A 20,779-nucleotide genomic window follows, 5' to 3' on the forward strand; every position below is an offset into this window, starting at 1 on the left:
CCCTAACTCTCTCTCGCTCTCTCTTTCTCTCTCTCGTTCTCTCTCTCTCTCTCTCTCTCTCTCTCTCTCTCTCTCTCTCTCTCTCTCTCTCTCTCTCTCTCTCTCTCTCTCTCTCTCTCTCTCTCTCTCTCTCTCTCTCTCTCTCTCTCTCTCTCTCTCTCTCTCTCTCTCTCTCTCTCTCTCTCTCTCTCTCTCTCTCTCTCTCTCTCGGTCTGTTGAACTTGGCACGAGAAGCAATGGACTTCGACACCAATAGAATCTGGACTACTGTGCAGGGGGAGGAGCTTTCTATAAGTGGGAAAAATAAGTTAACGAATTCCAAATACCCAGCCTTTCATCCCCACACTTTACAGTGTGAAATTCTGCATAAAAAATTACTGACTCTCCTTTCGTGCTGCAAGACTGAGCAGCTTTTGATGACTGGGCAAGAATGGGGTTTTGCAACATTAGCAAGATAAGCTGGCTAATTAGTGCTGCATACACACCTGAGCCTAACAACATCCCCCCTCTATTCCTGCAAGCCTCGATGTCGTCGAGAAAAACCCACCTTGTGTTTATGTTGGATTTATTTACACCCATAGAGGGCAGCTGTGCTCTCTTCAACTCTGCATCTGTCTGTCTAATGGAGTTGGGGGAGCCTGCAGAGGCAGAACAGACATGTCACTGACAGGGACAGCATATGTTCTCCACTGTGGCCTGACATGATAGCAGTCCCAAAGCAAATCTCATCTCCTCTGCTCTTTGTAGTATCATTCCTGCAGCCATGTGTGAAGAGGCATGGACAACCCTAATGATGTTTAGCATTTGTTGCTGTTGGAGACCATGGAGGAGACTGTGTTGATGTGGATCTCTCTCCTCTTTCTCTCTCTCTTCCCCTCTCTCTCTTTCACTCTCTCTTTCTCTCTCTCTTCCCCTCTTTCTCGCTCTCCCCCTCTTTCTCTCTCTTTCTCGCTCTTCCCCTCTTTCTCTCTCTTTCTCTCTCTTCCCCTCTTTTTCTCTCTCTTTCGCAACTCTCTTCCCCTCTTTTTCTCTCTTTCTCAACTCTTACCCTCTTTCTCACTCTCTTCCCCTCTTTTTCTCTCTCTTTCTCAACTCTCTTCCCCTCTTTCTCTCTTTCTCAACTCTCTTCCCCTCTTTCTCACTCTCTTTCTCAACTCTCTTCCCCTCTTTCTCACTCTCTTCCCCTCTTTCTCTCTCTTTCTCAACTCTCTTCCCCTCTTTCTCTCTTTCTCACTCTCTTCCCCTCTTTATCTCTCTCTTCCCCTCTTTCTCTCTCTCTCTTTCTCTCTTCCCCTCATTCTCTCTTTCTCTCTCTTCCCCTCTTTTTCTCTCTTTCCCAACTCTCTTCCCCTCTTTCTCTCTCTTTCCCAACTCTCTTCCCCTCTTTCTCTCTCTTTCCCTCTCTCGCACGCTCACTCGCTCTCTCTGACACAGCCTCCTAATGGCCTGAGTGGATAAAAGCAGCACTGTACGTGAGGCTGGGCTAACAATGCGGGAAGAGAGACATGCCATTGATTACTTTCCACAATTCCATTTCAGACAGGCTCCTAATTAATCCTAACCCAGTAAATAGCTTCTGGCATTCAGAATTTCAATGCCGTCCTGGCCCGGCCATCAGACAAACAGTGGCTGATATCGACATCTGAGCGTCTGTCTCTGTGAACGCTGTGGCTTCAGGTTGGCTCTCATTTGAAAAACTATTTTGTGTCTGTGTTTGAGAGCGTTTGGAAGGATCGAGTATTAGAGAGAGGGGGGGTGTGTGAGAGAGAGAAGAGGGAGCGAGAGAGAGCTGGCATCAGATGAATCAGGCTGGGAGCTGACAGCAGGCAGGACACTGACACTCACCAGCCCATAATAAACCAAACATTATTACATTAACACCCAAGGTCCACCATTAACTGGCCCCAGCAATAGGCAGGGGGCTAGCTGAAGCACTGTGTACCACACAGTAAGTGCGCGCTCTCGCTCGCTCTCTTCAATTCAATTAAAAGGGGCTTTATTGGCATGGGAAATATATGTTTACATTGCCAAAGCAAGTGAAATAGATAATAAACAAAAGTGAATTAAACATATAAAAATGAACAGTAAACATTACACTCACAAAAGTTTCAGAAAAATAGAGACATTTCAAACGTTATGTTATTGACTGAGTGTTAAAATGATGTGCAAAATGTTGAAGTACGAAAGGGAAAATAAATCAACATAAATATGGGTTGTATTTACAATGGTGTTTGTGCTTCCCTGGTTGCCCTTTTCTTGTGGTGACAGGTCATACATCTTGCTGCTGTGATGGCACACTGTGGTATTTCATCTAATAGATATGGGAGTTTATCAAATTCAAATTCTTTGCGCGTCTGTGTAATCTAGGGAAATATGTCTCTAATATGGTCATACATTTGGCAGGAGGTTAAAAAGTGCAGCTCAGTTTCGACCTCATTTTGTGGGCAGTGGGCACATTGCCTGTCTCTCTCTCTCTCTCTCTCTCCCTCTCTCTCTCTCTCTCCCTCTCTCTCGCGCTCTCTCTCTCTCTCTCTCGCGCTCTCTCTCTCTCTCTCTCTCTCTCTCGCGCTCTCTCTCTCTCTCGCGCTCTCTCGCTCTCTCGCGCTCTCTCTCTCTCTCATTTCTCTCTCTCTCTCTCTCTCTCTCATTTCTCTCTCTCTCTCTCTCTCATTTCTCTCTTTACATCCTCTCTCTCCCCTTACTGTCTGTCTGTCTGTCTGTCTCTGTCTCTCTCTCCTTCCTCTTTCTCTCCTTCCTTTTTCTCTCCCTCTCTCCAACTCTTTAATTCCTCGCCTGATAATTATAGTGTTATCTGTTGCCTCTGAAAATGATTGAGCTTGTCAGCACTCATTACATTTTTACTGTATCATAAATTCAGTTGTACAGGCTATAATTCTATCTTGTTTCACTGGAATAAATGGAGGCTAAACTTTCCAGAGGCAAAATCTAAACACTATGCTATACTCTGTCTATGGTACAGTGCCTTCAGAAAGTATTCATACCCCTTGACTTATTCCACATTTGTATTGTGTTACAGCCTGAATTCAAAATTCTACACACAATAACCCATAATGACAAAGTGAAAACATGTTTTTAGAATTTTTTGCAAATTTACACACCCCTGAGTCAATACATGTTAGAATCACATTTGGCAGCAATTACAGCTGTGAGTCTTTCTGGGTAAGTCTCTAAGAGGTTTGCATACCTGGACAGTAAAATATTTGCACATTATTCTTGAAAAAATTATTCACGCTCTGTCAAGTTGGTTGTTGATCATTGCTAGACAGCCATTTTCAAGTCTTGCCATCGATTTTCAAACCAATTTAAGTCAAAACTGTAACTAGACCACTCGGGAACCTTCAATGTCGTCTCGGTAAGCAACTCCACTGTATAACCTATTTGGCATTGTGTTTAAGGTTATTGTCCTGCTGAAATGTGAATTTGTCTCCCAGTGTCTATTGGAAAGCAGACTGAACCCGGTTTTGCCTGTGTTTAGCTCTTTAGCTTCAGTTTATTTTTATCCTAAAAAAACTCCCGAGTCCTTGCCGATGTCAAGCATTCCTAGAACATGATGCAGCTACGACCATGCTTGAAAATATGAAGAGTGGTACTCAGTGATGTGTTTTGTTGGATTTGCCCCACACATAACGCTTTGCATTCAGGATATTTCTTTGCAGTTTTACTTTAGTGCCTTATTGCAAACAGGATACATGTTTTGGAATATTTTTATCCTGTACAGGCTTCCTTCGTTTCACTCTGTCATTTAGGTTAGTATTGTGGAGTAACTGCAATGTTGTTGATCCATCCTCAGTTTTCTCCTATCACAACCATTAAACTCTGTAACTGTTTTAAAGTTACCATGGTGAAATCCCTGAGCAGTTTCCTTTCTCTCCGGCAACTGAGTTAGGAAGGACGCCTGTATCGTTATAGTGACTGGATGTATTGATACACCATCCAAAGTGTAATTAATAAGTTCACCATGCTCAAAGGCATATTCAATGACTGCTTTTATTTTAAAATAATTATCTACCAGTAGGTGCCCTTCTTTGCAATGCATTGGGAAACATCCCTGGTCTTTGTGGTTGAATCTGTGTTTGAAATTCACTGCTCGACTGAGGGACCTTACAGATAATTGTATTTGTGGGGTACAGCACTGAGGTAGTCATTCCAAAATCATGTTAACCTCTTAAGGATCGGACCCTTTTTTTCAATTTTCGCCTAAAATGACATACCCAAATCTAACTGCCTGTAGCTCAGGACCTGAAGCAAGGATATGCATATTCTTGATACCATTTGAAAGGAAACATTTTGAAGTTTGTGGAAATGTGAAATTAATGTAGGAGAATATAACACATTAGATCTGGTAAAAAAAAGCGTATTCTTTTATTTTTTTGTTCCATCTTTGAAATGCAAGAGAAAGGCCACAATATAATATTGCAGTTTAGGCGCAATGTAGATTTTGGCCACTAGATGGCAGCAGTGTGTGCAAAGTTGCAGATTGATCCAGTGAAGCATTGCAATACTGTACTATTTTGTATCAAGTCTGCCCAAATGTGCTGAATTCGTCATATGATACATTTCCAAGTACATAACTATAGAGAACATACAAAAATGATATGGTAATACAAAATGTAAGTTTACACACTCCCAGGAATGTCATACATGATGGATCATTAGCTTATACACTGACTTTCACACATCTAGATGGCCAGGCGGGGTGGGTGTGGAGCCAGAGACAGGAACCCAGTTCCTACATTTGAATATAAAAATTGATTTTATCAAACAACTATGCTACATTTTATCTCTGGGACCCTTAGGATGACAAATCAGAGCAAGATTACTGAATGTAAGTACATTTTTTACCTTCAGAGGTGAATGTATCAAACCAGTTGCCGTGATAAGTTTTTTGTTGTTGTGCACTCTCCTCAAACAATAGCATGGTATTTTTTCACTGTAATAGCTACTGTAAATTGGACAGTGCAGTTAGATTAACAAGAATGTAAGCTTTCTGCCCATATAAGACATGTCTATGTCATGTCTATGGCGGCAGGTAGCTTAGTGGTTAAGAGCGTTGTGCCAGTAACCGAAAGGTTGCTGGTTCTAATCCCTGAGCCGACTAGGTGAAAAATCTGTCTGTGCCCTTGAGCAAGGCACTTAACCCTAATTGCTCCTGTAAGTCGCTCTGGATAAGAGCGTCTGCTAAATGACTAAAATGTAAATGTAAAATGTATGTCCTGGAAAGTTTGCTAATCACATTAGCGCACGTTAGCTCAACCGTCCCATATACGGGACACCGATCCCATAGAGGTTAAATAATGTTATTGTGCACAGAGTGAGTCCATGCAACTTATTATGTGACTTGTTAAGCAAATGTTTACTCCTGAACTTATTTAGGCTTGCCATAACAAAGGGATTTAATTCTTATTGACTCAAGACATTTCAGCTTTTAATTTTTAATTAATTAGTAAATCATTCTAAAAACGTAATTCCACTTTGACATTATGGGGTATTGTGTGTAGGCCAGTGACACAAAATCTCAATGTAATCCATTTTAAATTCAGGCTGTAACACAACAAAATGTGGAAAAAGTCAAGGGGTGTGAATTCTTTCGGAAGCCACTGTATGTTACACATTATAGTATTTTGTTACGCGCCCTCATTCTAAGGCCTGGTTAAATAGACCAAAGGTACCTTGGCACAGTCAGTCAAGTGGGTGAGTCTACTGGAATTTGGACATGTCATCTGAACCGCACTGCACTTTAGCCCAGGCTGTAGAATACTGTAGACATTAGGGAGTGAGACCATGTTCTGTGTAAGCTTTGATAAAACACATCTCCAAAGCATATCGCCCTGATGGTGAAGAGTCTGCACATGGAGATGTACAGGAAGGAATGAAAGCTTGTCTGGAGAGTCCATCTATCATCACTAAGGTCACTGCTCTGACTTCTGGCTCTTAGATTTGACTGAGCTCCACTGACTGCTTTATGTATGTTGGCATTCCTGACAAAGGTTCCCTGTCAATCGCAGACAGTGCTACTGTATACCTATCTATCCATCCATAATACATTCTGGATGCCTCAGGTTAAGGGGAGAAGGAGCATCAATGAAGACTATTGTGAACCTGCTATTCCTACTCATAACATGACTGACTTCCTGATCTGGGCCCAGATTCACAAAACCTTAAGAAGAAATGTCTTCTTAACTGCCATTTTGTCCTTAACTATAGACTTAAGAAGAAAGTTAAGCAAAGTTGCTATTCCTCAAAAAGGTTCCTGGAAATGTTCTAGCGTCTTTTCTTATGTTTCTCCATAAGCAAAAAGTTAAGAAGTTATTGGATTTGTTCTGGGAAATGTTCTTAATGCCAAGGTAGCTAAACCCTTGTTTTATACTCAGGGCAGTGAGAGAATAAGCTCATGAAAGCAATTGAACATGTTTAATTCGCACGGCAAGCGGTACCAGAGCGCCAAGTCTAGGTCCAAAAGGCTTCTTAACAGCTTCTACCCCCAAGCCATAAGACTCCTGAACAGCTAATCATGGCTACCCATGATTATTTATTTTGCTCATTTGCACCCCAGTATCTCTATTTGCATATCATCTTTTGCACATCTATCATTCCAGTGTTAATACTAAATTGTAACTATTTTGCACTATGGCCTATTTATTGCCTTACCTCCATAACTTGCTACATTTGCACACACTGTATATATATTTTCTGTTGTATTTTTTACTTTATGTTTTGTTTACCCCATATGTAACTCTGTGTTGTTGTTTTTATCGCACTGCTTTGCTTTATCTTGGCCAGGTCACAGTTGTAAATGAGAACTTGTTCTCAACTGGCTTACCTGGTTAAATAAAGGTTAAAAAAAATAAAAATACCCATACTATTTGCATTGACTCCCCCCCCAAACCCCCTCTTTTACACTGCTGCTGCTCTGTTTATTATTTATGCATAGTCACTAACTCTACCCACATGTACATATTACCTAAATTACCTCGACTAACCGGTGCCCCCGCACATTGACTCTGTATCGGTACCCCCTGTATATAGCCTCCCTACTGTTATTTTCTTTTACTGCTGCTCTTTAATTATTTTTTATTTTTTACTTCTCTATTTTTTGCTTAACACTTTTTTTTATTTTCTTCAAAACTGCATTGTTGGTTAAGGGCTTGTAAGTAAGCATTTCACTGTAATGTCTACACCTGTTGTATTCGGCGCATGTGGCAAATAAAATTTGATTTGATTTAATTCACTCACAAACTTCATCTGAAAGTTTCAGTATTGATTATTTTAAACCCAAGAACATGTTTTAGAACAGTAATCTCAGTATTAAATATGCTAACATGATTTCCATTGCTAGCTAGATAGCTAGCTAAATCCGTTGATTAGCAACAAACATCTTAAGAATATAGTTAAGAAATTCATAAGAAGGTATTTGAGAAGTTCTTAGGAAAATCATTACATCTTAAGATATTGTTGAGGAATTGCACTTATGAACTTATTAAATTTTTTCTTAAGATGCTTCTTAAGTTTTTGTGTAAGAAGTGTTTTGTGAATCTGGGCCCTGGTGTGTAATGTATTGTGCCTTTGATCATACAGTATTACAGAGCTTTTAACTGTTGCTTTGACATTTTGAAATGAACACACTCCCCCATAATGAGGACTTGATATAGGCGTTCTTCCATTGATTTTGACTATAACGAGTTTGACTGAGGCAAAATAACCATGGAGACTAGAGGGTGATGCGCTCTGACAGCTTTACAGACAGACACACTCACTGAAAACTCTCTAATGAGGAAGGACAGGGAGATGTGGAGGTCCATTACCAACAACTCTAACTTTCCCCTCTCTCTGGAAATCACACTTCTGCCTGCCTGACTGACTGCAGAGCGCCGCAACATTAGATTTCAATGTGGATCTGTGGTTGATACACAACGCATACTGAAAGTGACTCGAGACATATTTATCTCAGGGCAATGGCAGATATTTTGTCACTTCCCAGTCATAATAGAGAGATGTCAGTCTGTGTAGTGAAGCACAATGAATAGTTATGTTCCTTCTCCTTTAGCTTACTACCACACCACTTTTTGCATCACTCACACTCTGTGTGTGTGTGCGCTTGTGTGCTTTTGTGTTAGGCATACTGCAACTTAACACAATGAGGCTCTCTGTTGGCGTGTGTAAAATGTGTGTAAGTATTCTGAATGTGCTTTAAGTCACAAGGCATCACCTTACATGTACACTACATAAGAGTTATACACCGAAGAGCGTAGTACACTTAAAGACAAAAATACAACGCTCACGTTGAGTTGGTACCCTATTTTTCTCTTTCGTTCCTTTCTTTCCTCTCTCTTCTTCCTCTCACTGTCTTGGCAATGTGTTTTCAACCCAGAACCATCCATTCTATCCAACACACTGTGCCAATCATGCTCAAGGCTGAATAAGGCTGCATATTAGCATATCCTTTAGTGAGCACTGCACTCCCTGTCAGTCTATCCACCCTACTTCAGCACTTCACAAAGATATGATTCTGCCGTTATATGATTGTTTACCCTGATATAATAGTCACAGCTATGTGGATCCCCCATTCTGAATGAGGCCATTTGAATTTCATTGCAATGCCCGTGTTTGACCACACTGTGCTGTGTCTGTATCTGCATGGGGGTTCTGTTACTGGATGGGCTCCAGCACTAACAGCATGTAAATGAGAGTTTAAATGGATGTCAGAGGGCTGATGAGACAGACTGGGGGGAAAGAGGGAGGGAGGGAGGGGGGAGAGGAGGGGGAGAGGAGGGAGGGAGGGAGGGGGAGAGGAGGGAGGGAGGGAGGGAGGGGGAGTCAAGAGGAGGGAGGGAGGGAGGGAGGGAGGGGGAGTCGAGAGGAGAGGAGGGAGGGGGAGTCGAGAGGAGGCAAGGGAGAGGGAAGTCGAGAGGAGAGGAGAGGAGGCGAGGGGTAGGTAGAGGAGGAGTCGAGTCGAGAGGAGGCGAGGGGTAGGTAGAGGAGGAGTCAAGTCGAGAGGAGGGGAGGGGTAGGTAGAGGAGGAGTCGAGTCGAGAGGAGGGGTAGGGAGAGGAGTCGAGTCGAGAGGAGGGGTAGGGAGAGGAGTCGAGTCGAGAGGAGGGGAGGGGGAGTCGAGAGGAGGGAGGGAGGGAGGGAGAAGAAGTCGAGGTGGCGAGGGAGGGAGGGGGAGTCGAGAGGAGAGGTGGCGAGGGAGGGAGGGGGCAAGGAAGTCGAGGAGGCGAGGGAGGGAGGGAGGGGTCGAGAGGAGAGGAGGGAGGAGAGGAGGGAGGGAGGGAAGGTTCGAGAGGAGAGGAGGGAGGGAGGGAGGGGTCGAGAGGAGGGAGGGAGGGGTCGAGAGGAAGGAGGGAGGGAGGGGTCGAGAGGAGAGGAGGGAGGGGTCGAGAGTAGAGGAGGGAGGGGTTGAGGGGAGGGAGGGAGGGAGGGGAGGGGAGAGGAGGGGGTCGAGAGGAGGGAGGGAGGGAGGGAGGGAGGGGGTCGAGAGGAGGGAGGGAGGGGTTGAGAGGAGAGGAGGGAGGGAGGGAGGGAAGGTTCGAGAGGAGAGGAGGGAGGGAGGGGGTCGAGTGGAGAGGAGGGAGGGAGGGAGGGGAGGGGAGGAGAGGTCGAGAGGAGGGAGGGGTCGAGAGGAGAGGAGGGAGGGAGGGAAGGTTCGAGAGGAGAGGAGGGAGGGAGGGGTCGAGGTGGGAGGGAGGGGTCGAGTGGAGAGGAGGGAGGGAGGGAGGGAGGAGAGGTCGAGAGGAGAGGAGGGAGGGAGGGAGGGGGTGGAGAGGAGGGAGGGGTCGAGGGGAGAGGAGGGAGGGGGGGGTCAAGAGGAGAGGAGGGAGGGGGGGTCGAGGGGAGAGGAGGGGGGTCAAGGGGAGGAGAGGAGGGAGGGAGGGAGGGAGGGAGGGAGGGAGGGAGGGGGGAGGGAGGGAGGGAGGGAGGGAGGGGGGTCGAGAGGAGGGAGGGAGGGGGGGGTCGAGAGGAGGGAGGAGGAGAGGAGGGAGGGAGGGAGGGAGGGAGGGGGGGTCGAGAGGAGGGAGGGAGGGGGGGTCGAGAGGAGGGAGGGGAGGAGAGGAGGGAGGGAGGGAGGGAGGGAGGGAGGGGGGGTCGAGAGGAGGGAGGAGAGGAGGGAGGGAGGGAGGAGGGAGGGGAGGAGAGGAGGGAGGGGGGGTCGAGAGGAGGGAGGAGGAGAGGAGGGAGGGAGGGAGGGAGGGAGGGAGGGGGGGTGGAGAGGAGGTAGGGAGGGGAGGGGGGTCGAGAGGGGGGGGTCGAGAGAGGAGGGGTCGAGAGGAGAGGAGGGAGGGAGGGAGGGGTCGAGAGGAGAGGAGGGAGGGAGGGAGGGAGGGGTCGAGAGGAGAGGAGGGAGGGAGGGAGGGGTCGAGAGGAGGGAGGGAGGGAGGGAGGGAGGGGTCGAGAGGAGAGGAGGGAGGGAGGGGTCGAGAGGAAGGAAGGAGGGAGGGAGGGGGTCGAGAGGAGGGAGGGGAGGGAGAGGAGGGAGGGGTCGAGAGGAGAGGAGGGAGGGGTCGAGAGGAGAGGAGGGAGGGAGGGAGGGGAGAGGAGGGGTCGAGAGGAGGGAGGGAGGGAGGGAGGGGTCGAGAGGAGAGGAGGGAGGGAGGGAGGGGTTGAGAGGAGAGGAGAGGAGAGGAGAGGAGGGAGGGAGGGGCAATCGAGAAGAGGAGGGAGAGAGGGAGGGGCAGTCTAGTCGAGGAGAGGAGGGAGGGAGGGTGGTGTGGAGAGGAAGGAGGTAGGGAGGGAGGGAGGGGCAATCGAGGAGAGGAGGGAGAGAGGGAGGGACAGTCTAGTCGAGGAGAGGAGGGAGAGTGGTGTGGAGAGGAGGGAGGGAGGGGTTGTGTCGAGAGGGGAGAGGGGGGAGAAGGGAGGGAGGGAGGGGGAGTCAAGAGGAGAGGGACGTGAGTCCCCTGTAGCTCAGTTGGTAGAGCATGGCGCTTGCAACGCCAGGGTTGTGGGTTCGATTCCCACTGGGGGCCAGTATGAAAAATGTTTGCACTCACTAACTAACTGTATGTCGCTCTGGATAAGAGCGTCTGCTAAATGACTAAAATGTAAATGTAAATGTGAGGGTAGAGGAGGGACTTGAGGGTAGAGGAGGAACGTGTGTGGAGGGAGGGAGGGAGGGGTGGTGTCGAGAGGGGAGGGAGGGGAGGAAGGAGGGGAGGGAGGGAGGGAGGAAGGGGGGGAGAGAGGGAGTCGAGAGGAGAGGGACGTGAGTCCCCTGTAGCTCAGTTGGTAGAGCATGGTGCTTGCAACGCCAAGGTTGTGGGTTCGATTCCCACGGGGGGCCAGTATGAAAAATGTATGCACTCACTAACTGTAAGTCGCTCTGGATAAGAGCGTCTGCTAAATGACTAAAATGTAAATGTGAGGGTAGAGGAGGCACTTGAGGGTAGAGGAGGAACATGAGGGGAGAGGAGGAACGTGACGGGAGTCGAGGAACGTGAGGGGAGAGGAGGGACGTGAGGAGAGGGGAAGTGGCTACACATATAGTCTGAAAAACCTCTTTGGCACAGCTCTGCGAGAATACACAGGATTCATTGTTTGTGTATGTCTGCTCTAGGAATCAGTGTGTAGGTTTTGGTGTGTGTATTCTTGTGCACGCTCTGGGAAGCAGTGTGTGGGTGAGTTGTGACTGGTTAATCCATTAGCCATAAGAAGAGACTGTGCTTAACACTGTTGTATGACTGGAAGTGTCTATGGTCGTGTTTCAACAGGTATCAGATTTGTTTTCTCATTGTAGGTGTGACATCCTGAGCTCGGTAGCTGGTAGAAAACAGCCTGAGTGCAATGGAGATCACTCGCATTCTTCTTAGAATAAATTCATAATCATGTTGACTTACTATGTTTTTCCTCCGGCTTCTTCCGTACCTGATGATTAAATCTTCAATAATTATATTTTTCACTGTTCGGTCACAACAGTACATCTGTGTATAAGTATTTCATATCTTGTAAATTATGGATCTATAAGTCCTTATGCATGGACAGTCGATCAAAGCTGGAAGTATTTGAATGTAGACAGACAAGTTTTCTTTATATAAACATTTCAAAGCCATTGCATCCCATACCAATTCAACTACAAAGCTTGATTTTCCAAATCAGAGAGGTGTCTGGGCTTTGTTTGAAAATGTTAATGACTTTGTTAAAAAACAAATCTAGCTAATGAATTCAGTTATATAATTAATGTTTTTTAAGTGGTGTATTTGAAAAGCAAAAATGTTCAGGTATGTTTCAATTATGAATTGTCTTGCATGTTTGTGTCAGATTGACAGTTTGAAATACAGTTGGGGACTGAGGAGATATTCAAATGCTGAACAATCTCAATGTCCTAGCGATAGAGAGAGGGAGAGTGACTCAGTGCCAGTGCTGTTCCCCTGAGCCTTTCCTTGTTGGTTTCTCCTCATTAAAATTCAGTAAGACCCTTCTTATCCCCTTAGCATTACCCTCAGTGCACCCCTCTGACCCCACTTGAACCATGTGCTTCTTAACCTTTATGTAAAATATGCTTTTTAGAGGAAGCAGGCTTAATTTGAGCGTTTTATCAATGTAGCACCTGAGGATCTGTCTGGACTGGCGCAGTTCTCAGTCAGCACTATACTTACTGCTTGACATCATGGCAGTTCATGTACACTGCCACTCCCTGTTCCCTATTCCTGTTCCCCTTTGAATGACCTCACCCGTCACTCTGTTTACCTCTCCCCGTTCACTGTGCTGTGTGGAAGAGCCCAGTGCTGAGGAGAGACATGGGGAGAGATCAGTCACCTCTAGTTCTCTGAAGTCCAACGGTAGTACTGGCCATGGCCATGTGGACAGGACAGGAGCAGTTGTCCAAGCAAACATCCAATGGAATGGCCGTTAGCACTGTTTGTCCTGTCAGTCAGATTAGTGTGGCTGGCACTCAGATTTAAGGTTGTCTGAATGTGACAACACGACCCTTACTCCAGCTAGTGTCCATCTGGTCCTTTCATTAACTCTCCTCACCCTCCACCCAAGTTCTCTGAGCAAAAAAATAAATATTTAAATAACATTTGTGTGGAATTTTCATTGTTGGACATAAGACTGTAAAAAACACCAGGAAATCAGCTCCAAGTGATTTTAATTTAAGAAATCTGTTCCCAAGTATTCCCACGCATGGTAGAGAGACACGACGTGATCGTACACAAATGTAAGCAAAGTTTGAAATTATTATGTTTTAGTCAAACATTATATCTGTTTGGGCTTCTTGCAGTGAATTTGCAGTCTACAAATGATTTGTAATTATGTTCCGGCCTCTCGACCATACACTCAAGAAAAAATCGGCCCGCGCCTGAATCTAGTTTAAGAAGATGGCTGCCGTTTTACAGCCCTCTAACCAATTGTACTATTATGTGTGTTTTTCCGCGTTATTTGTAATTTATTTTGTACATAATGTTTCTGCCATCGTCTCTTATAACCAAAAAGAGCTTCTGGATATCAGGACAGCGATTACTCACCTCGTATTGGACGAAGATTTTTTCTTCTACGAGGCGGCCGCGAAGGATATCATACAGACACCCGACAAGGCCCAAATCCCCGTCATTCGCGTGAGGAAGAGACGGAGATATCGTGGACGTAGATCGGGGTGCCTTGTAAGGATCCGACGGCGGCGAGTAAACTGCCTCTTCCATCAATCCTATTAGCCAACATTCAATCATTTGAAAATAAATTGGATGACTTAAGATTACGGTTATCCTACCAACGGGACATTAAAAACTGTAATATCTTATGTTTCACCCGAGTCGTGGCTGAACGACGACATGGATTTCATACAGCTAGCGGGCTATACGCTACATCGGCAGGATAGAACGGCTGACTCCGGTAAGACAAGGGGTGGCGGTCTGTGTATATTTGTAAACAACAGCTGGTGCACAAAATCAAATACTAAGGAAGTCTCAAGGTTTTGCTCGCCTGAGGTAGAGTATCTTATGATAAGCTGTAGACCACACTATTTACCAAGAGAGTTTTCATCTATATTTTTCATAGCTGTCTATTTACCACCACAAACCAATGCTGGCATTAAGATTGCACTGAATGAGTTGTACAAGGCCATAAATCAACAGGAAAACGCTCATCCAGATGCAGCGCTCCTAGTGGCCGGGGACTTTAATGCAGGGAAACTTAAATCCGTTCTACCTAATTTCTACCAGCATGTTAAATGTGCAACCAGAGGAAAAAAAACTCTAGACCACCTTTACTCCACACACAGAGACGCATACAAAGCTCTCCCTCGCCCTCCATTTGGCAAATCTGACCATAACTCTATCCTCCTGATTCCTGCTTATAAGCAAAAACTAAAGCAGGAAGCACCAGTGACTCGGTTAATAAAAAAGTGGTCAGATGACGCAGATGCTAAGCTACAGGACTGTTTTGCTAGCACAGACTGGAACATGTTCGGGATTCTTCAGACAGCATTGAGGAGTACACCACATCAGTCACTGGCTTCATCAATAAGTGCATCGATGATGTCGTCCCCCACAGTGACCGTACGTACATACCCCAACCAGAAGCCATGGATTACAGGAAACATCCGCACTGAGCTAAAGGGTAGAGCTGCCGCTTTCAAGGAATGGGACTCTAACCCGGACGCTTATAAGAAATCCGCTATGACCTCCGACGAACCATCAAACAGGCAAAGAGTCAATACAGGTCTAAGATTGAATCGTACTACACTGGCTCTGACGCTCGTCGGATGTGGCAGGGCTTGAAAACTATTACAGACTACAAAGGGAAGCACAGCCGCGAGCTGCCCAGTGACACAAGCCTACCAGACGAGCTAAACCACTTCTATGCTCGCTTCGAGGCAAGCAACACTGAAGCATGCATGAGAGCACCAGCTGTTCCGGATGACTATGTGATCACGCTCTCCGTAGCCGATGTGAGTAAGACTTTTAAGCAGGTCAACATTCACAAGGCCGCAGGGCCAGACGGATTACCAGGACGTGTACTCCGAGCATGTGCTGACCAACTGGCAAGTGTCTTCACTGACATTTTCAACATGTCCCTGACTGAGTCTGTAATACCAACATGTTTCAAGCAGACCACCATAGTCCCCGTGCCCAAGGACTCTAAGATAACCTGCCTAAATGACTACCGACCCGTAGCACTGACGTCTGTAGCCATGAAGTGCTTTGAAAGGCTGGTCATGGCTCACATCAACAGCATTATCCCAGAAACCCTAGACCCACTCCAATTTGCATACCGCCCCAACAGATCCACAGATGATGCAATCTCTATTGCACTCCACACTGCCCTTTCCCACCTGGACAAGAGGAACACCTACGTGAGAATGCTATTCATTGATTACAGCTCAGCATTCAACACCATAGTGCCCTCTAAGCTCATCACTAAGCTAAGGATCCTGGGACTAAACACCTCCCTCTGCAACTGGATCCTGGACTTCCTGACGGGCCGCCCCCAGGTGGTAAGGGTAGGTAACAACACATCTGCCACACTGATCCTCAACACGGGGGCCCCTCAGGGGTGCGTGCTCAGTCCCCTCCTGTACTCTCTGTTCACCCATGACTGCATGGCCAGGCACGACTCCAACACCATCATTAAGTTTGCCGACGACACAACAGTGGTAGGCCTGATCACCGACAACGATGAGACAGCCTATAGGGAGGAGGTCAGAGACCTGGCCGTGTGGTGCCAGGACAACAACCTCTCCCTCAACGTGACCAAGACAAAGGAGATGATTGTGGACTACAGGAAAAAAAAGAGGACTGAGCACGCCCCCATTCTCATCGACGGGGCTGTAGTGGAACAGGTTGAGAGCTTCAAGTTCCTTGGTGTCCACATCACCAACGAACTATCATGGTCCAAACACACCAAGACAGTCGTGAAGAGGGCACGACAAAGCCTATTCCCCCTCAGGAGACTGAAAAGATTTGGCATGGGTCCTCAGATCCTCAAAAAATTATACAGCTGCACCATCGAGAGCATCCTGACTGGTTGCATCACCGCCTGGTATGGTAACTGCTTGGCCTCCGACCGCAAGGCACTACAGAAGGTAGTGCGTACGGCCCAGTACATCACTGGGGCCAAGCTTCCTGCCATCCAGGACCTCCATACCAGGCGGTGTCAGAGGAAGGCCCTCAAAATTGTCAAAGACTCCAGCCACCCTAGTCATAGACTGTTCTCTCTGCTACCGCACGGCAAGCGGTACCGGAGTGCCAAGTCTAGGTCCAAAAGACTTCTCAACAGCTTCTACCCCCAAGCCATAAGACTCCTGAACAGCTAATCATGGCTACCCGGACTATTTGCACTACCCCCCCACCCCATCCTTTTTACGCTGCTGCTACTCTGTTAATTATTTATGCATAGTCACTTTAACTCTACCCACATGTACATATTACCTCAACTACCTCAACTAGCCGGTGCCCCCGCACATTGACTCTGCAACGGTACCCCCCTGTATATATAGCCTCCCTACTGTCACTTTATTTTATGTCTGCTCTTTTTTTTTTTTCTCAACACTTTTTTTGTTGTTGTTTTATTTTTCCTTTTTTTGTTAAAAATAAATGCACTGTTGGTTAAGGGCTGTAAGTAAGCATTTCACTGTAATGTCTGCACCTGTTGTATTCGGCGCATGTGACCAATAAAATTTGATTTGATTTGATCCCTGCCCTAGAGGCACCAAATAATCAAATGATCACCCATTAAAGAATCCCATTTCTACATTCAAACACAGGTCATGTATATGCCCTGTTCTGTGTGAGCCAAATGTTTTATTACGCTATCATCCACCCTCCTATATTCCTTTGATCTATTCTAGGAAAATTGTTTTAATACAACCATGTGATGTTTCTACTAAAGCTAACAGACACCACTGTGCCTTTATAATGAGTCAGTCTATGAGGTGATTTGGAGCCCTTTTCTAAGGTGCCAGTCTTCTTCGCTAACCTATCCCCCAGGACCTTTTAGAAGGAAAGTTTTACTCTGTGTTTGCTTGAGCTGTATCTGAATATCCGTGTTCTGAATATCCCCCACTGTAAAATGACAGCTAAAATGCTGTTGCATAAAGGATCCTGCAGTGTGTGTGTGTGTGTGTGCACGTGTGTATTCGGGTGTGCGGCATCAGTGAATGACCACCACTACCACTGCTGCCAGTTCACCTTTACAGGCCTCCCAGGAATGGTAAATGTCATCACATTTTAAACAAGGCTGGCTTTTTGCTTTTTCGCAGCAAATTACTTTCTATATATGCACTTTTTACTGCAGCTCCCCTTTCATTCATTACTATTTCATTTGACATCAGGGGAGCTACAAAACCAGGAATGAAATGATTTGGGATAACCAGATAAAAATAGGAATCCTTGTTTCCCTCTCTCTGTCGTTCATTGGGAGCATTGTCTTATCAGCAGACGACAGTAGGATTAAGGCCTGCTGGCAGATGTGCTATCGGAGCGAGGGACCGCCTGGTGTTGTTGGCCTCTGGTGTGTGTCCCTGTTTACGCTCTGGGTGAGAGGGAGGGAGAGATACTGAGAGAGGGGAAAGACTGAGAGACTGAGGGTGATAATTAAAAAGAGAGGGAGAGATGACAGGTGTTCAGCTGGAGGTCCTGTCCTCTCACAGCCAGTATCGGTCTGTCCTCTTCCTCTAAGCGTAGCAGGACAGCAGATTCAACAGGGTTTCCTGTCATATACAATAGTCTCCATGCACCGCTAGCCTCGCTCACAGCCCTAATAGTGCTCTTTTATTGTCCTGCTCAGACTGTCAGTGACTCACCACACTGCCACTGTGTGTATCCACAATGTATTATCTGTGTGTGTGTGTGTGGAGCCATGGCTAAGAGGAAGCCCATAGAGAGGGTAAAGGTCACCAGTCTAGTCTCAGATCTACTGGGACTAAGACTTGGTTGACATTTCACTGTATTGAATGAGATGTCTTTTTTAAAGGTCCGTCTCTTTTAAGGCTTGAGCGTCATTGTCTCTTAGGTGTATGTCTATTACCTACAAGTATATAAAATCCCATATCTTTGATAGAAATATCATCTTAGGTGACTGAGACGGGTCAAAGGTCAACTGGGTTGTTGGAAAGAATTAGTGTGAAATGTGAAAAGACATGGGAGAAGTCCCTTACTGGGTTTAGCAGCCAGGCAACAGATCAAACCATGTTTTAGAATAATGTATCTTGGCATATCAGTTGTATAATTAACTACTTAAAGTTTCAAGTTTTAATGTCACGTGCACAAGTACAGTGAAATGCCTATCTTGCAAGCTCTAAACCCAACAATACAGTAATCAAAGCAAAGTTGGCCATCCAGAACGGCACAATTTGTTATTTTTATCATATTATTATATTTCTAGTACGGAAGGTACATTAATTTTGCCAATACGCTGGACCTATTATATCTGATGAAGCAAGCAACCTAAAAAACATATCTTGTTTTGTCTTGCAGGTATAGCAGCATAGTTGTAGTGGCCCGCTGATAAATGTTCACCTGCGCTGACATTTTTATGGGTCTTTCTCTTCAGCCAAAGGTGAGTTCATCCCCATTTCCTAGTTGCCCTGATGTAGGCCTAACCAATATATTTATATCATAGGCTGTAGTGTCTGGTCTGATTGCACAGCTGTTCTATGGATGCGTCCCAAATGGTACCCTATTCCCTATATAGTGCACTACTTATGACAGCCCTGGTCAAAAGTAGTGCACTACATGGGATTAGGATGCTATTTGAGATGCAGCCATGTCTTTGGGTTTAGCGTGCCCTCTCATATTCCCTTTCCCATTATATCAGATGGAAAAACAGACGGGTCTTCTTATACTCTACTGATCTATTAATATAGCTAAGTGAAGTGTTATAAAAAGTACAGTGTCGATATCATATCCTGATTTAATGAATGCTGTTTTCTAAACATGGATTAACATATAGGATAGGTCAGAGTGGAACGGCTTAGAAGTGGAACAGCACTTAAAATGCAACAACAATAAATATTTCCCTCCCAGAATTAGATTAGCTAAAGTGAAGCACCGGTGGGCCAAGATGCATGGGTCTGTGTAAGTTCATACTCTGAAAATCAATAGATATCTAAGATGAATCCACTTTGAACATTAATTTATAATGATTAAAAAGTTGTAACCTTACATTCTGAAATAGAATAGGATTGATCAAGCTCCCCTGAATAGCCTTCAACATTTTCGAGCCTGGGTTAAGTGCACCTATTCACTATTGAATGTAATGTGGAACAAGCCTTTTCACTCTATCAGGCACCAATGAGCCTGTGCTCATCTGTTAAACACTCATGAGTAAAAACTGTAAAACCATCTAATGTAGGCCGAGGCTAACAGCAATCATTGGCCCAGTAGCAATCAGGACTCTTGTCACATCCTTTATCTTGATGTGATATCTCTGATCTGAATGAAAGTAGTTCTGTTGCCACCTGACTAACATTTTGTGGCCTTGATGTTGGTTGCCTAGGAGCTCTGCGCTAAACTTGAACCTATTTAGTGCAGGGTGCTATACTGTGATGCCAGACGGTTAGCCTATTTCTCGCTCTCGCTCTTTCACAGCCGAGTCTCTATAGCCGTTGATTTACCATTACACTGGGTCTAGATGTTCTCAAGTAATTAAAGTGAATCTTGATTCTGGCTGCTCAAACTGGTCATTTGGGGCTTTTTGGCATGGGAGAGGCTATTAGGACACTGCTGACCTTCAAAACAACTAACCAAAATCTAAAACTGACCCTTATCTTGACCCTAACCGTAACCTAATTTTAACCAATTCTGAAATGAAATATCGGTTTGCAGGTCAGGAGTGTCCATATAGCCTTTTCCAGCTGGCATGGACTGAATGGTAAAGTGTGTGTGAAAGGTAACCAGAGAGGAGACAGCTGACTTGGTTTATTCTGACATATCCTTTTGTCAAGCTAGAAAGGGAATAGCTGACTAGTTGTGGCTGGATCGAACACACCATACTGATGGAGGGAGGTAGTCCATCACAAGAACAGAATATGAGTATCTCTCCCAGGAGTTATGGCCTGGCTCTAGATGGGCAGATCAGCATCGGGCCTTGTGGCTCGCTTGGTGCAGGAGGAGAGAGATGTAAAGACTGTTCTGCTCTGCAAGATATTTAAAAGTTCTCCTCTCTCCGCCGCCTTGACAAAATTCACACAAATGACAAGACGGCTGGAGTCTGACATCTTGTTATTGAGAACATTGGGCCTCGATCCGAGATACGGTCTGCGTCCCAAATGATATCCTATTCCCAATCGGAGTATCTCTACTATATTATAGTGCACTACTTTTGATGGCCCTGGTCAAAAGTAGTGCACTACTTGGGAATAGGGTGCTATATGAGATGCAGCCCATGTCTTTGGGTTTAGCGTGCCCTCTCATATTACTTTTCCAATTATATCAGATGGAAAAACAGACTGGTTTTCTTATACTGTACTGATCTATAAATATAGCTAAGTGAAGTGGAAAGAGGAACAATTGGTTCACTCTGATTTCCACCAGACACTGGGAGACAAATTCACCTTTCAGCAGGACAATACCATAAAACACAAGGCCAAATATACGTTGGAGTTGCTTACCAAGACGACATGGAATGTTCCTGAGTGGCCTAGTTACAGTTTTGAATTAAATCAGCTTGAAAATATATGGTAAGACTTGAAAATTCTGTGTAGCAATGATCAACAACTAACTTGACAGAGCTTGAAGAATAAAAAAAAATATATTGGGCAAATATTGTACAATCCAGGTGTGCAAAGCTCTTAGAGACTTACCCAGAAAGACTCACATCTGTGATTC

The 20,779-nt window shown here is 45.5% G+C and overlaps 1 protein-coding gene across 1 annotated transcript in view; it reads left to right on the forward strand.

Moving 5' to 3' along the window:
* The window catches only part of LOC121530643 (armadillo repeat protein deleted in velo-cardio-facial syndrome homolog), a 344,238-nt gene that overhangs the window by 66,570 nt on the left and 256,889 nt on the right, over nucleotides 1–20,779 (forward strand). Inside the window, exon 2 of the mRNA XM_041835760.2 lies at nucleotides 18,428–18,509. The gene's annotated coding sequence lies outside the window, so the exon portion shown is untranslated. The remainder of the gene's footprint in view (nucleotides 1–18,427; nucleotides 18,510–20,779) is intronic.

Source organism: Coregonus clupeaformis, chromosome 18 (assembly GCF_020615455.1).
Source record: "Coregonus clupeaformis isolate EN_2021a chromosome 18, ASM2061545v1, whole genome shotgun sequence".
Taxonomy (NCBI): Eukaryota; Metazoa; Chordata; class Actinopteri; order Salmoniformes; family Salmonidae; genus Coregonus; species Coregonus clupeaformis.